General features: G+C 37.8%; 1 protein-coding gene and 1 pseudogene across 1 annotated transcript in view; both read right to left on the bottom strand.

Moving 5' to 3' along the window:
• EPM2A (EPM2A glucan phosphatase, laforin) overlaps window positions 1-14033 on the bottom strand; it is a 114642-nt gene extending 100609 nt beyond the window's left edge. Inside the window, exon 1 of the mRNA XM_077776106.1 lies at window positions 14011-14033. The gene's annotated coding sequence lies outside the window, so the exon portion shown is untranslated. The remainder of the gene's footprint in view (window positions 1-14010) is intronic.
• Window positions 1-16207, bottom strand: part of LOC144241577 (ADP/ATP translocase 3-like) — a 44936-nt pseudogene that overhangs the window by 15394 nt on the left and 13335 nt on the right.

Genomic DNA, 16207 nt, shown 5'->3' with positions numbered 1-16207 from the left:
TGTGATGTGGGTGAAAGAATGGGCATATGGATAGATCAGTGCAAATACAGTCAACTGAGTTTTAATAAAGGCACATCAAAAAAGGGAGGGCAAAGTTTTCAACAAATGGGGCTAGAACAATTGGATGCCCACATGAACACCAAAAAAAGAACCTAGACCCAGGCTTTGTATCACAAATAAAAATTAACATAAAATGAATTATAGACCAATGTGTAACATGCAAAATTATCAAACGCTTCTAGGAGATAACACAGAAGGAAATATAGATAACCTTGGATTTAGAAATGAGTTTTTTATTCAAAACCAAAAGCACAATCCATAAAAAACAAAACAGTAAGCTGAACTGCATTAAAATTAAAAGCTCTACATTGTATATAACACGGTCAAAAGAATGAAAAGACAGGTAACAGACAGGGAGGAAATCTGTAAACCACACATTACTTTAGAATTGTATCCAAATAGGGACACCTGGGTGGCTCAGTCAGTTAAGCATCTCACTTTGGCTCAGGTCACGATCTCAAGGCTCTGAGTTCAAGTCCTGTGTCAGGCTGACAGCTCAGAGCCTGGAATCTGCTTCAAATTCTATACCTCCCTCTCTCTCTCTCTCTCTCTCTCTCTCTCTGTCTCCCTCTCTCTGCCCCTTCCCTGCTCATGCTCTGTCTCTCTCCCTCCCTCAAAATAAACATTTTTAAACATTTTTTTAAAAAAGAATTGTATCCAAATATTGAAAGAATTCTTAAAAGTCAGCAATAAGAAAACAACCTACCTAAAAAGTGGAGAAAAGATCGGAGCAGACACCCAATTAAAGAAGATATTACAGATGACAAATAAGCATATAAAAAGATGCTTCACATCATTTATTATTAGGAAATTACCAATTTAAAAAATCAGGTACTACTGCACAACTATAAGAATAGTTTTAATCCAAAAAATAAAGCAATTCGATTGCTGATAAGAATGTGTAGCAAGAGGAACTCTCATTCATTGCTGGAAGGAATGAAAAATGCTATGGTCACTCTGGAAGATGGTTTGGCAGTTTCTTACTAAGCTCAATATAGTTTTACATGATTGGCCAACCCATTCTTAAATATTTTTTAAAACTTTATGTTTACGTAAACACTTGCACATCACTGTTTACAGCAGCTTTATTCATAATCACCAAGTGAAAAGAAGGAAGTGTGGTTTGGGCAGGAGAGGACTCTGCTCAAGTTACAGCTTTCCGGATAAAAGGGATGCTTGTGGCTGACACTTCCACTCTTCTCTCTCCTCCCATATTCCACTGAACGCAGACATGGTGGCAGCTGTTGTCTTGAGGAAAAAGCCAAGGAAATACAATGACACCTCTTCTGACATCCATGAGCTGTGACCATTACCATCTCCACCTATCTATGGACTTTTTATAGCAGAAAATTTAACTTTTCTTTGTTTAAGCAACTGTTGTATTTTCCCGTTAACCTACATTCCACTGTATTCTAAACTGCCCCTGAAACACTACACACTTTTTGGGGGATGTGTTCCTCCCCAACTCCAAGGAGTGTTTGCTGTTGGGAATGCTCATTGTATTCCCACTTCCTTGCCAAGAAGGACTGGTTCAAGGAAGGTAGGTTCCAGTTTTTTCCCCACACATTTTTCTAACTAGAGCTGTCAGGGAAGAATAATTTTTTTCTTCTCTGGCTTTGAGTATGGAAGCCTGGAGCTCCCTGTTGGGAAGCCTAGCTTGGTAGAGTTGGCTTAAGATAATGAAGTCAATACCAGAGTATAGCAACCCCAAGGGAAGAGAGAGAGCTGGAGAGCAAGCGAGGGGACAGAAGTTAAACACCACACTTCTTTTAGTTTGGTTATATGAGTTAATAATAATTTATTTTTTTAGGCTCGTTCACACTCAGTTTTCTATTACTTGCAATCAAGCTTCAAAAGAAGAGGAAAAAATAAACAGATTGCCTATAAAGGAATGGGCTTAGTTTGGCATCACAATTAACAATTACAATGGGTGCTAGAAGGTACTGAGGCAAAGGCTTCAAAGGGAAAATTAATTTGAGACTAGAATATTCTACCAGATGATCAAGTGTGAGGCCAAAATAAAGACATTTTTAGGCATTTAAGAATTCAGATCTTTTACCTCTCAGATAGGTTATCTCTCATTTACTGCTTCTTCAAAATTATTTTAGGATACAATCCAACAAAATGAGTAAGATATTTAAGAAAGAGGAAGACATGAAATCCAAAACAATGTAACTAACACAGGAGTGAATTAGGAGAAAAAAAAAAGTCCCAGATAGCTGTGATCAGAAAGCTATATATATAATTGAAAATTAGAACAATAACCTCAATTTTTCAAGGAAAAAAATTTTTCAAAGAGTGAGAAATTTGTATTCATCAAATACTGTAATCAAGCTGGGAAATTCTGATGATCAATGTGGGTCTTCTGCTAAAAAAAAGTTAACTAGAAATTTTTTTTAAAGTTGTAGAAGAACTTTACCAACCAAATTCAAAGTTTAAGTAAAATCTGATCATAATTTATAGTGTAAGAGAAAAGAATTTTTCCTTCTGGTGACACAGGCTTCATGTCACAGAATTGTATTTCCTTTTCTTTTTAATTTTTTTAATATTTTATTTTTGAGAGGGATAGAGACAGCATGAGCAGGGGAGGGGCAGAGAGAAAGGGAGACACACACACACACACATACACAAGAGAGACAGGCACAGAATCCGAAGCAGGCTCCAGGCTCTGAGCTAACTGTCAGCACAGAGCCCGATGCGGGGCTGGAACCCACAAACCATGAGATCATGACCTGAGCCAAAGTCGGACGCTTAACTGACTGGGCCACCCAGGCGCCCCTGTATTTCCTTGTTAATGAGATTACCGCACTACTTGGTTCTGCAGTAATTATTTCCTAATCATAACAGTAAAGATAATAGCCACTAACAGTTATTTAACATTTAATATAAGTCTTGTTCTAATTCCTTCAGATTGATTAGTCAGCTCAGTTCTTTCAACAACAGCACAGTAAGGTTAAGTACGTTGCCCAAGGTCACGCACAGGCTGGTGAACCCAGGCATTCTGCGCTGTAGAACCTTTGCTCTTAAACACTATGTTTCTCATAATGCTCTCTGTTAACTTACCATTCTTAGAATCAACTTACCAATCTAAAACAAGAAGGACTAGTAACAATTATGAAACAAGATATAAATTATACAAGACTTACCAATGTAGAGAAAATAATTAACCAAAGTAAGGAGAAGGAGAAGAATCTGTCTGTGATTTTTCTTATCCTCTTACACAGGAATAACTTTCCACATAATAGAATTATAACACAGAACTTTCTACATAGTAGAAAGTCAACAATTACATACATAAATAATTTTTATATAAAAGAATATTATAACAATCAGCAAAGAGGAGAGAGAGAATGAACTTGAATTCTTCATATTTCACAGTAGATATGATGGCTAAATTTATGGGTAGAAATAGCTACTGTCAGGTTTTAATTTTAAAATGTTATATATGATTTACATAGTAACTCAGAGAATCTAAGATCAGAAAAGTTAAAATATTTCTTAGTGAAATAGCAATAATAAGCAAAGTATTTCAAACTCTGCGAAGAATATCAGAAAAACTAAAAATAGAGAAGGGTAAGTCTTCAATTTCTAGTAAAATAATCAGATATTTTAGTGTGAAAAATTATATATAATATCATTACTAAAATATCATTACTACAAAGAGGGGCATATCAATTGAGGTGAGGCTACCTCAATACTGGCATGGTAATACAAAGTAACAATAAATGCCACCAGGCCTAATACCCAGTAAGACAAGGATAATATACAAACGTATCACAGAATACTCATGTTCTTTACTGATTCTTTGTTTCCACATCATTATGACTAAATGGCCCATTTTTGTCATAAAAACTTCTACAAAGACAGTCATTTCATCCTCTTTAGACAACTACTGAATCACACATGCTCCAATCCTCTACTTTGCACACCACGCTGAAAGAAAATGCCGTCTGAATTCACACGTCGCTGGCGGGAGTCTACACTGGTATAACCTTTTCGGGGTATAATTTGGCAGTCCTTTTTGAAATGTAAAATACGGCCACACTTTGACCTAACAATTTCACTTCGCAGAATCCACCCCACAGCAACACTCCCAAATACTCAAAGATAAGCTCTATACACTAAGCTATTACTGTTTATAACAAAGAAGAACGAAACAACGTAAATGCACTCTAGTTAGATGCAGAATATCTTGCTGCCATTTAAAAAATGAAATGCATGTATATGGAGTGACCCTAGACAGTATTCTCAACATATCGCTAAGCAACAAAGGGCAAGATGTAGAATAATCTATTCTAGGATCTGTGCGTGCGATAGATACATGATAGGTAGACACATATACTGGCCAGTAGGCAGTGGGCTTAAGGTGTGTGGAGGAAACACAGGAAGTTCTCACCTTGAAAGTTGATTGATGTTTACAACTAGCGTATAGTGTTTTTATAGCTTAAGAAACCAGAGTATAGCCACAACGAGAAACAATGTGTCTGCATTAGCTCACTCTCAGACCTCAGAGGGAAGGGCAGCATGTGGCTGAGCCAGCAGGCCAGCTCCGCGGGCTGGGTGATTTGTCAGTGACCGAGGGGCAATGAGGGCACAGAAACCACTGCGGCGGAGCTGAGAAGTGACCTGGGAGCGGCGGGGCGCAGGGACACCGGGGACGGGGACACACACACACACNGGAGAGGGAGGGAACGTGTCAGAGGCCCCGCGAGTTTCCAGTCATCTTTCCCAGAAACTCAAAACCGCCTTTGTGCGGGTCCTAAAGAAAAAGGAGTGGCAGGTAGTGAAGTTAGGGGAAGAGTCTGGACCAGGTATCGAGCGCTCCGGCCTTAAACTTGTCCCTTGCCCTCTGCCTCTGGTTATTTGTAAGTCGAAGGGATAAAATATCTGATCTTCAAAGACCCTGCTAGCTCTTAAAAGTTGATCTGATTGCTGGAAGAGGCGCCATTCGACACATAAAATATCCTCTAGTTCACATTTTTACCAGTATTTGAAAGCTTGTAAATAAGGGGGGCGGGGGGGCGGGCAAAATTTCATGTGTTCATAATATCCTGAGTAGAACAAAAAGAAGTACAAAAATGTAAATCATACAAACTCAGTGTCTTAGTGGAACAATTAGTAAACGGATATGCTTTACTCTTAAATATTGATATTCCACTCGGTGTTTGCTTGGTTGCTAAGCGTGATGATAAACACAAAGAAAAATGTGAAGACGGCCAGGCTGGCCAAACGTGGCCGATCCGGTAGCAAAGCAGACATTAAATCACAGTGGCATGCGAGTCAGTTTATTCAAACTGCTGTTACAAAATATTCTCACACTAATTTTAGGAAATTAAGAGTCCTTTGGCCATGCAAGGACCTTGGGAGCTGACAGCTGAGGACTTTCTTGTGTTCTCCTGGGCAACTTGTGTTGTATATTGTCCAAATGGCATTATTCCCACCAGCTCTTCCAAAGTAAGTACTGCCCGTTCCAGTAGATGAAACAAGGAGAGGAAGAAAAGGAAGCGAGGAGAGGAGGGAGAAAGGAAGAAAGTCGAAGGGAGGGAGGGAAGAAAAGGAAGACAGAAAACATTTGTTTAAGAGGCATTATTTCCTTTTATCATAAAGAAGTTGAGTAATTTTAACAGTTGAAAGTACTCCTTTAATCCCCTAAACAAAATCTGTAATAGCTTATTTTATGGGATAGATTGAAATATAGTACAAATATGATGACCACATTGTACACTAAGTAAAGTCCAATTGGAAAGAAGAAGAAGACCAAAAAGGACATACACCAAAGCCTCAATCGTACTTTGTCAATCATTTGGATTTATTAACCATGAAAATTATAACAGCCATTACACCGTTATTATGAACCAAGCACGTGGTTTTCAAACTCATATTCCCTCATTTAATTCTCTCATCAATCCTATGAGGTAATTAATCTTGTTTTCTCCATTTTTATATGTGAGGAAAAGGCGCAGAAAGTTTCAGGAAGCAGCCCACAGCAAGGAAGGGACGGAGCCAGTGCTAAAAATCATCCATTCAGCTTACAGTTAAAGATGTATGTAATATACATTATATATATCCTAGAAATTAAATTATATGTAATATAATATATAAATAATATAACATATATTATATGTATAATTTGGTTTCTAGGAGAATCATTAACAGAATGCCTTTAAATCCCAGAATATTTAAAGGATTTATTTGCCACTATCTCTGAATGAAAAAATAAACTTCTTATAATTATTTCCTATAACCAGTTTCATCCTAAGGAATGATGAAACAGATGAATCTAAACTAATCAATGATTCTATAAAGGCATAAATATCTTGGTACGTAGAGTGGATTTGACTTCAGGCCCCAGGATATGGTGACCGTTATGCCTGTATACACCTATCTTATTGACAGTGACATACAGATTTGAAAAGTCAAGGTGAAGAATTTTACCAGTTATTAAGCTGTGTTATTTCCAGCTTTTTCTTCCTGGTTGAGTTCTCCATGTGAGATTTCTTTTTACATTTCAAAGAATCATGGTATTTATTAGAAGGGATTATTTATGGAATCCATTTGAGGTCAGATTCTTGATGCTATTAAGACAAGCTGAATTTAGAGCAGGAATCAGCTCAGTAAAGTAACATAATTCTGATAATATTTTTGAAAGACGTAACTAATTTGTTGTCACTGAATTTCATTTGTATAGTGCTATCTTATATATAACCACAATATTTCTTGAAGAATGGGTGATAAATTCACATTTAGAGTTTCAGGATCCAATTCAAATGTAAATTCTTTGAAAGCTCCTGCAGGGAAAGCTATTATTTGGAATTGTGATAATTTATGTTTGCTGAAGCAATCTTTTCACTAGTCAGTGAGTTATCATAAATCTTCCCTTATAATATTGTATATGTATATACACACTCACTGCTGCAAATCATATTTCATCCAAATAGTTCAGGGACCATTATAAGCATTAGTTTATTGCTTGTCAGAACACACTAAGAGTTACATATGCCACATATACCATCCCCAATTTTGTGGCTTCAAAAACAAAATAAAAACAAAACAGACATAACCTTCCAGAGAGAATTTGATTATCACTTAGAAATTTTGCATATTGCAGTTTACTTTTCTCTGGATTGGAAAATTGTAGGTTAAGCTCCTTGAAATCCCTTGAAGGATCTGGAGCAATAGACAGATTTGATCCATCCCAGAGCTTTGTCCCAAAATTCCGCATTTCTCAACTATTTAAAAAATCCATGTCCCTTGATGATACATATAAAAATCTTCTATCTGCAGGAGATTCCAGTAATTCCACTTCCCACCCATTCCACCACAGACAAGTACTGCATTTTTAGTGTATTACCAACATCAGTTTAGTCATGCATTTCTCTGTAATTTATGCTATAGAAAATTTTTTTAATGGTCCAAGTATAAAATTACAAGGAAGCATATGCCTTTTCAAAAGACATTGACCTACCCCTTCCCTGATATACTCCCACCTGCTGTCAGCATTATAAAACCCACACCCATCTCCAGACTTCTCAACTGAGAAACTCTTCTCAACAGGTCAGCCAAGCGTGGGTTCTGTCCTGTAATGACCTCCGCTGACTTTTCCTAGGGAAAGAAGAGAGTCAGGTCGGGTGGCTGGACCTTGAGGTTAGAGACATCAGCTTAGAGCTTCCTTCAGATGTAAAAAGATCCTCTCAGGTCTGTGGTAATTTGAATGGCAGCCCAGTTAACACATTTCTCAAAAAGAGTTGGGGGGCTTGATAACTCAACCCCTAGGAATAAGAGAGTGGTGGCTGGAAGCGATGATTTGAAACTCCCAAGGGGATTTTCAAAGAGTTTGAGAAAAGGGAAAGAGGTTAACTGAAAGCAGAACTCGTTCGTTTATACTTAAATGGGAAATGGAGACTGAGGTGGGGGAGGAGAGGAACGGTGGGGATGGGAAGGGCGGCCGGCAAATGTGACAAGTACTTTTTAAGAATTTCAACAGTCTTGGGGTCCCCAGGTGACTCAGTTAAGCGTCTAACTTTGTCTCAGGTCATGATCTCATGAGTTCATGAGTTTGAGCCCCACGTCTGCCTCTGTGTTGACATCTCAAAGCCTGGATCCTGCTTGGGATTCTGTACCTCTCCCTCTCTCTGCCCCTCCCCTGCTCACGTTCTGTCTCTCTCTATCTCTCAAAAATAAATTAAAATGTTTAAAAATTTTTTAACAAAATAAACGTTTTTTAAAAAAGTAAAGGTATCTTAAAAATAAAAGTCTTTAGGGTGCTTATCTCTGACATAGGGAAAGAGGAGGACAAGCAGAAGATTGGTTTGAAAACATCACTTTACTTCACCATCGACTGGACAAAGATGAGAATCCCCGAGAGAAAAGTCAAGAGTTGGTGGTTACTGGAAAGGAGTGGCCTGAAGTGAAACCCCCTTGACCTTCAGTAGTAAAGGAAGGGTAAAGCAGGAGCTGAGTAAAGACCCTTTGGGCTTCCCTCCAAATCTCTAGTCTTACTAGGAACTCAGGGATTCCATAGAAATGCAGAAATAGTTGAGGAGGAAGTGGTGCAATCATACTTTCATTAGTGGAACTAGCCACTTATCCAAAAATATAAATAGTCCAAGCATGAACTATGGACATTGTCGAAGTCTAATTTTCCAAAATGACTGTCATATAAATTAATGAGGGACCCAGCAGGATGGTAAAGATGGTTCAAAAACAATTCAAGATCTAATGCATACAGACTCTGAAAGACTCCCAGAAGATTACTAGATTAGATACAAAATGGACTAATTTACTACTGGGCAATAAAACTGTGACCTTTGGGTTTGTCTGTCCTACCACACAGAAATCACTTGCATCTCAAACAGATAAACATCTACAACATTGAGGGGTGCCTGGGTGGCTCAGTCGGTTAAGTGTCCGACTTCGGCTCAGGTCACGCTCTCACAGTTCATGGGTTCGAGCCCCGCGTCGGGCTCTGTGCTGACAGCCAGCTCAAAGCCTGGAGCCTGTTTCAGATTCTGTGTCTCCCTCTCTCTGACCCTCCCCTGCTCATGTTGTCTGTCTCTCTCTCTCTCTCAGAAATAAAGAAAATTTTTTTTAAAAATCTACATTGAATTTATAATTTTAGGGGGAGGGTCTTAACCAATAGTAAATAGTAACATAAACCAGGCACAAATAATCTTGTAGAGAATGAAGTAACTCTAGAATGGACCTGGAGCATACTGCCCCAGCTTACAGGACAGGCAGTCACCCTTACACCTCAGTTCTAGGTTTTGGATACTTTTTCTTAACAATGTATGACAATAATAACAATAACATCTGGATTATTGAGCTCTGTCTATCATGAGCTAGGCACTGTGCTGAGGGCCAAACATGCCTTATTTAATGCTGTCCACATTTCCATGATGTGGTCCGGATCTCCATTATCCAGAAGAAGAACACAAACTGTTAGAATGTTAACTGATTTGCCTAAGGCCTTACAGAGCTCATCAGTGCCAGACCCAGGAACTGCACGCAGAAATGCCAGACCCAGTAGCCTCTCCAGGCAGGAGTTCAGCACCTGAATTCAGCACCTGGTTGTGCAGCTCGTATACTGCACAGAAGCATGGGGCTGAAGGGATGAACAAGGAGGCTGCTGAAATGCCATTCCTGCTCCACTTGCAAAGCCTTTTGTTCTGGGTGCCTTTTTCCTCCCATAAAATATCTGCTCCTACGTAAGCTTCGTGCTGCAGGTCAAACCTAAGTATAAACCCTTGAAAGCTGTGATTGCTCAGGGGTAACACATTTCACTATTTCCTTCTCCAGGCAGGGAATTTTTCTAGTTCTCATAAAGGCATATATAAGCTAAAAGCCTGACTCCAATGGTGTAAAAACAAACAAACAAACAATTGACAGCTGTTTAGATACAGTTGGCAAACTCAATATTTTTACTCATTGGGACAGATCCTTAGTAAAATTACAGCTGTAAGCAGATTACATGCATCAGTTTGGACAAATACAGATGCTTCTAACTAGATTTAAAACAGTCATTTAAGATTTTATATACATTCACTATGCAGATATCTTCTGTCTTTGGGGTCTGCCATGTGGGAGATTCTGCACTCTCCACCAAGACTTAGTTCTGCAGGAACTTCACCGCAAATTCCACAGCCCTTCTGCAGCTCAGGGAACTGCAAGAGATGAATGAAACAGGAAACAAAAATTCTAATGCTTCCTTGCTTAAGAGGCCAGAGACTGCTACTATGAAACAGTTTTCTTAACCTGACTTGGCACATTTCCTTTCAATTTCAGGTAGAAATGTGACCAAATGGAGTGAGGTGGCGTTCTCTATGCCTCTAAACAGAAAAAGGACTTGCACAATTTCCAAAGTCACCCTGGGGTGGGGAGAAAGAGATAAGGGCAGGAAAGAGCTCCTCCAGGTGGACAAATTATAACAGCAGCAGCTGTTGTTCCCTCTGAGGGAAGTAACATGGTTGTTGCAACGTCATTGGTCTGTGACCTTAGAAGCCTCTCTAACAGAAGAGGCAAAACAGCAGACCATACCTGACAGACATACATGAACTTTTATGTTGTTTGTTGCCAAAATATAAATATTGGAAAATTTCATAGGAATATCCAAATTTTTATCTTCTATGGAAAAAAAAAAAAGATTTGGCAAGAAGGGGCCCCAGCCTCCAAGGCACAATGGGCTGGGGCTGAATAAGGACTGCCTACCCCCCTTGGATGGGCTTAAACTCCGGACACTCCGGGTCTCCACTACACCCACAAAGTCTCCCTGAAAGTGGGGCCAAGTTGCTGTTTATCCACGCACTCCAAAAGTTTTTGGTTGTTAGTCCTTATGATAGCATTAAAAACAAAGTAGCAAGGATGTGGAGATACTGGAAACTTCATTTATTGTCAACCCAAATGTAAAATAGTGCAGCTACTTTGGAAAACAATTTGACAGCTCCTCCAAAGGTTAAACATCATGCTACCATATGATCTAACAATTCCACTCCTTGAAACATATGAAAACGTACGTTCATTCAAAAATCTGAATTCATGTAAATGAATGTGCATAGCAAAATTATTACTAATAGCCAAAAATTGAAAACAACCCAAATGTCTATTAAGCGACGACCAGATCAACAAAACGTGCTATATCTACGCAATGGAATATAATTTGGTCATAAAAAGGAATGAAGTACTGATGTACGTTATAACTTGGCCTGACTTTGAAAATATTATGCTAAGTCAAAGGGCTGGTCATAAAAGACCATATATTGTATGATTCCATTTATATGTAATGTCCATAACACAGGCAAGTTCTACAGAGACCGAAGGGAGATTAGAGGTTCTCTCAGATTGGAAGAAATAGGAGGAATAAGGACAAATGAAGAGTGATGGTAAAAGGTATGGAGTTTGGGAGAGGGAGTGTCAGGATATTCTAAAACTGGGGCGGCTGGCTGGCTCAGTCCATGGCGCATGTGACTCTTCATTTTGGGGTGTGAGTTCAAGCCCCATGTTAACTGTAGAGATTGCTTAAAAATAAATCTTATAATATTCTAAAAGTGATTGTGGTCACTGCTGCTTGAATCTGTGAATATACTAAAAACAATTGAATTGTACACTTTAAATAGATTATTTTTATGAATAATATCTCAATAAAACCGTTATCAAACACAGCAAGTCAACTATTAGACCAGCTGTGGGCCTTTTTCAGTCATTTGAGTTTTTAGGTTTACAGAGGATAAGAACCCCAGCAATCGTTTTTCTAAGATAACTATATAACAAACATGTTATGTATTAATAAATTACATGTTAGACTAGTTATATGCTCTCACATATATGTTTCACAATTTTTAATAAAAACAATAAATAAAGAAACAAGCATATTATGGTAGTCCTATAATAAAAAGATGGAAAATAGAGAAAAGTAGATATTTTGAATAGTTACCATCCAAAGAGAATGTCAAACTTATTTAAAATCAAGAGATGAACTATGTCATACACTTTAGTTCAATATGAAGGAATGAGTTCAATCATGCTATTTCATAATAGCAAAAATTAGTATATTGTCCATTGTTACAACCTATTTGTATTACCTTTGGCAGTGAGTGTGTGAGTGCACCACCCACAGCTTACAGGCAAACAGTATTAATCATGGCAAGGCTAATATATATTTAATCATCTCATTTAGTTATCAAACTTTTGAAGTATTAAATTAGGTACATGAAATTGCTTTTTTTAAGTACATATCTTTGGGATTCAGTAACATTCTTTTGAGAAAGTGTGATTTACTATCACTTTGAGGAAAGGATTGGTTTTCCAGAGTCTTTAATTTTTAATAAATGTCCAGCTCTGACATAGTCACTGCAGGGCCAGTAAATTCACCTGGAAAAAAATACTGTGGTTTCATTAAGTGTGTATGTCCCAGGGTACGGTAGCAATTGATTCTATGATCAATTTAGAAATTCATCCATAGAATAAATGAAAACATAAGTTTTTTCACCAGATTAATGCTTTTAATAGTCAGTTTAATATAGTCTGTTTACCATATTGCCCTGAGTTAGAAAATTCAAAGAAAGAACAATTGTATTTGAAACTGCAGGGTTTTAAGCGCCAGAAGGAACCCTTTCAGCCACTTTGTTTGATGTATGAGGAAACTGAGACTCTTACAAAAACATTTTTAAGTTTCTCATTTGCTTTTATCTACAAATCTAAATTTCTAAAACATAAAGGATTATCAGAGAGACACACTTCCCCTTGTTTCCACGCTCTTCCTCTTCCCTCCATGTGGTAACCTCAAGTGTCAATGATACATCCACCAGAACATTCACAATCCAGGACTGGTAAAAGTAATTTTCTTTAAGAAAATAACTATATTAGTGATATTTTGGTTTTATGAACAATAGAATTATTGAGCTTTTTAGAAAAATCTTCTACTACTCTTTCAAGATAATAGTTCCATATATCATCAGCATTTTAAACCCACTCCATCTCTTGAGATATTACAAGAAGTTGTGCTGTTCTAGGTTATGTTCAAGACTCATCTTAAAACTTTTCAGAGTAGAGAAATTTATTACACTACTGTCTTTCCAAGTTAACACATCCAAAAAAAAAAAAAAAGTAAAGTACCTTTGACACTTTGCAATAAAATACAATGTTCTCTATACTCAGGAGTTGAAGGTGTATCATTCTCAATAACTGTGACTTTACCTTCCAGGTGAACAACACCCTCACCCCCAAGCACCTCATAGTAAATTGGTATTGATCTTGATGTTGTTCCTTATCTCCCCAGCCAGGAGACAACAGGCACACACCCTTGACTGGAGAGCAATCTCTCCTCCTAACTTCCAATCTATTGTTTTCCCTTTGTCTACATTCCCTTCAAGCAGCCTTTTGGGAAAGGCTGAGACAGTAGGTGTTCAGTCAGGATTAGGTAATGCTTTGGTAACAAATGTCCTCAAAATACCCATGACCGGAGTTTATGCGTCACTCATATCACGAGTCCTTCTTGGGCTGGCTGTGTATCTGCCCTACATCATGTTCACTGCAGATCTCCCACAAAAATTAACAGAAAATGATGTATAAATATTTTTACTTCTTTATCCCCAAAATGAGTTAATTCTAGTGTGAATTGGAAGAGAGGGGGCAAGATGGCGGAGAAGTAAGGAGCTCCGTACTTGCACTCGCGCCCATACATCACACAGAAAAGATCTGAAGCCATTGGAAACCTTATAAAACCTGAGAGATTGGGAGAAAAAGGACGCAGAATCCACTGAGAGAGCCTTCTAACGTGAGTGCGAACCGGGGAAGATAAAATCGGGCCGGGATCGGAGACTCCAGGGTGGGAGACGATCCCCCTCTACCCTCTATGGGGAGTGAAATGGGAAAAGGAGAGAGTCCGAAACAGAAAAACCTCCGCACGGGGGAGAAAAACCTCCCCTCGGTGCATAGAGAGACCGTACTTGCCAATACCTGCACACCAGGTCCCCTCGCGCCAGCTCNAGAGAGAGAAGAAGACACAGAATCCAAAGCAGGCTCTAGGCTCTGAGTTGTCAGCACAGAGCCCGATGTGGGGCTCGAGCTGCTGAACCACGAGCTCTTAACCTGAGCCAAAGTCAGACACTTAACCAACTGAGCCACCCAGGCACCCCAAAAATGTATTTCTAAATGAAAGCAAAGTAATTATTAATATTTTAACACTAAAGATGTTGACTTAATCGAAGAAATAGAAAAAAGTAGATACCATTTTTTCAAAATGTTGAAGTTCACATCCTTGGAGAATCAATATAAACATTGTAAATTTGGGGAAAATATATATTAATTAGTGTGACAGTGTAGGTAATCAAATAGGAGGAATTTAACCCCCAAATTCACAGAGGGAAGATATTTTCTGGTTGCCTCTCAAATCTATCCAATATTTGCTATAATAAAAGCTCACTTTAGTGGAGAAGTTTTTAACCCATTTTGTGTGAGTATGATATCATTCTGAAGCATAAAACTTGAAATCTTTGGAAATCTTGGAAATCTTTGCTCCTGTGCAACCTCACCTTTTCAAGATGCACTGAAAGTAGAAGCTTTAAAAGTATTCTTTCTCAAATAAAATCATGCCATTTGCAGCAATGTGGATGAAACTGGAAGTGAAATAAGTCAGTCAGAGAAAGACAGACATCATATGTTTTCACTCATATGTGGATCATGAGATACTTAACAGAAGACCATGCAGGAATCGAAAGGGGAGGGAGACAAACCATAAGGGACTCTTAAATACAGAAAACAAACTGAGGGTTGATGGCGGTGTGGAGGAGAGGAGAAAAGTGGGTAATGGGCATTGAGGAGGGCATTTGGTGGGATGAGCACTGTGTGTTGTATATAAGCCAACTTGACAATAAATTATATTAAAAAATTTAAAAAATTTTAAGTATTCTTTCTCCTTGTTTTCATTGGCCATTACGCATAGGAATTCTTTTGTTTTCTATTTCAGTCTTCCACCTAATTTCATAAGTGAATCACTATTTTCCTCTTAATCCTCTTACCCTCTGGCCTACTCTCTTTTATTTATCTTAGTTTTTAACTTCTAGCAAATTCTTTTGAAATGCCTGAGCCATGTTAGCTATGTTTCTGGCTTCACCGTACATTAAAAGTGATCCTTTATTAGAAAAAAAGTCATACTCTAAAGGTCTATATGTATTGTGAACTTCAGCCTTGCTGAGAATAAATATAAAATTAATTAGTATGGTATGAGGAAAAATGTTTTCAATCATCAAATTACATACAAGTTCCTAAACATAATATGAGCCACATCTTCAGTGGAAAATATTAAAAATGCCAAGATAACTTTTCTACTCACAGTCTAGATATGATTCTCTTATTGCTAGCAAGGCTAAAAATAGCATATGAAGAAAACTCTGGACAATATTACTTAATGTCTCAAAATCAAGAAAGATAGATTTCTAAGAAACTTAAGCCACTTTAAAAATAGATGAATGGTAGCATTTTTCTTGATTTCTGAAAATCGTAAAGTAATAAAGTAAATTTAATTGTATAGTTCTGTAAGGAATATCATTTCAATGTCTGATCAGTGAAGGTTTGATTTTGAATGACTTAAAGATTTGGTTAAACTATAATATTATTAAGTTTGGGATTGACAAATCCTAAAGAGAATTAGTGAGTCTTTTTCAATAAAATGAAAAACTGTATCTATTTAGTATGTGTGAGTGCTGATTAATAATATTAGAAGAAAAATAAACCGTTAGATGAGTAATGAGGTCAGTAATAATTACCTTTCAATGTAGTGTGTGTGTGTGTGTGTGTTTGTGCTCATGTGCTTGCATGATCACAAGGAGTGGATAGGAGCAGTGGCTACTAGATCATCTCAGGGGAAATAATGATAGGAAGATATTTAAAGTTTAAAATTAAAAAACAGGTGACTCACTGACTTATTTACAATTATTTGTCTGGATTTAAAATATTCCCTCAGCACCAACCAAGTACATAGCCAACATATCAAAGCACCAGTATTCATCAGGAATGCAGAGGCTTTAATCACGATTGCCACCTATGATTAGTTCAAACTCTGCTTCTATTTTTTAGGTGTTTGCAGACAATGTAAAGGATACTGCTAGATCATGGGTCAGGAAACTAGTCAATCGGCCACTCGTTTTTTGTAAAT

The sequence above is a fragment of the Crocuta crocuta genome, unplaced genomic scaffold (assembly GCF_008692635.1).
Source record: "Crocuta crocuta isolate KB4526 unplaced genomic scaffold, BGI_CrCroc_1.0 scaffold25, whole genome shotgun sequence".
NCBI lineage: Eukaryota > Metazoa > Chordata > Mammalia > Carnivora > Hyaenidae > Crocuta > Crocuta crocuta.
This window is presented reverse-complemented; position numbering and strand designations above follow the sequence as displayed.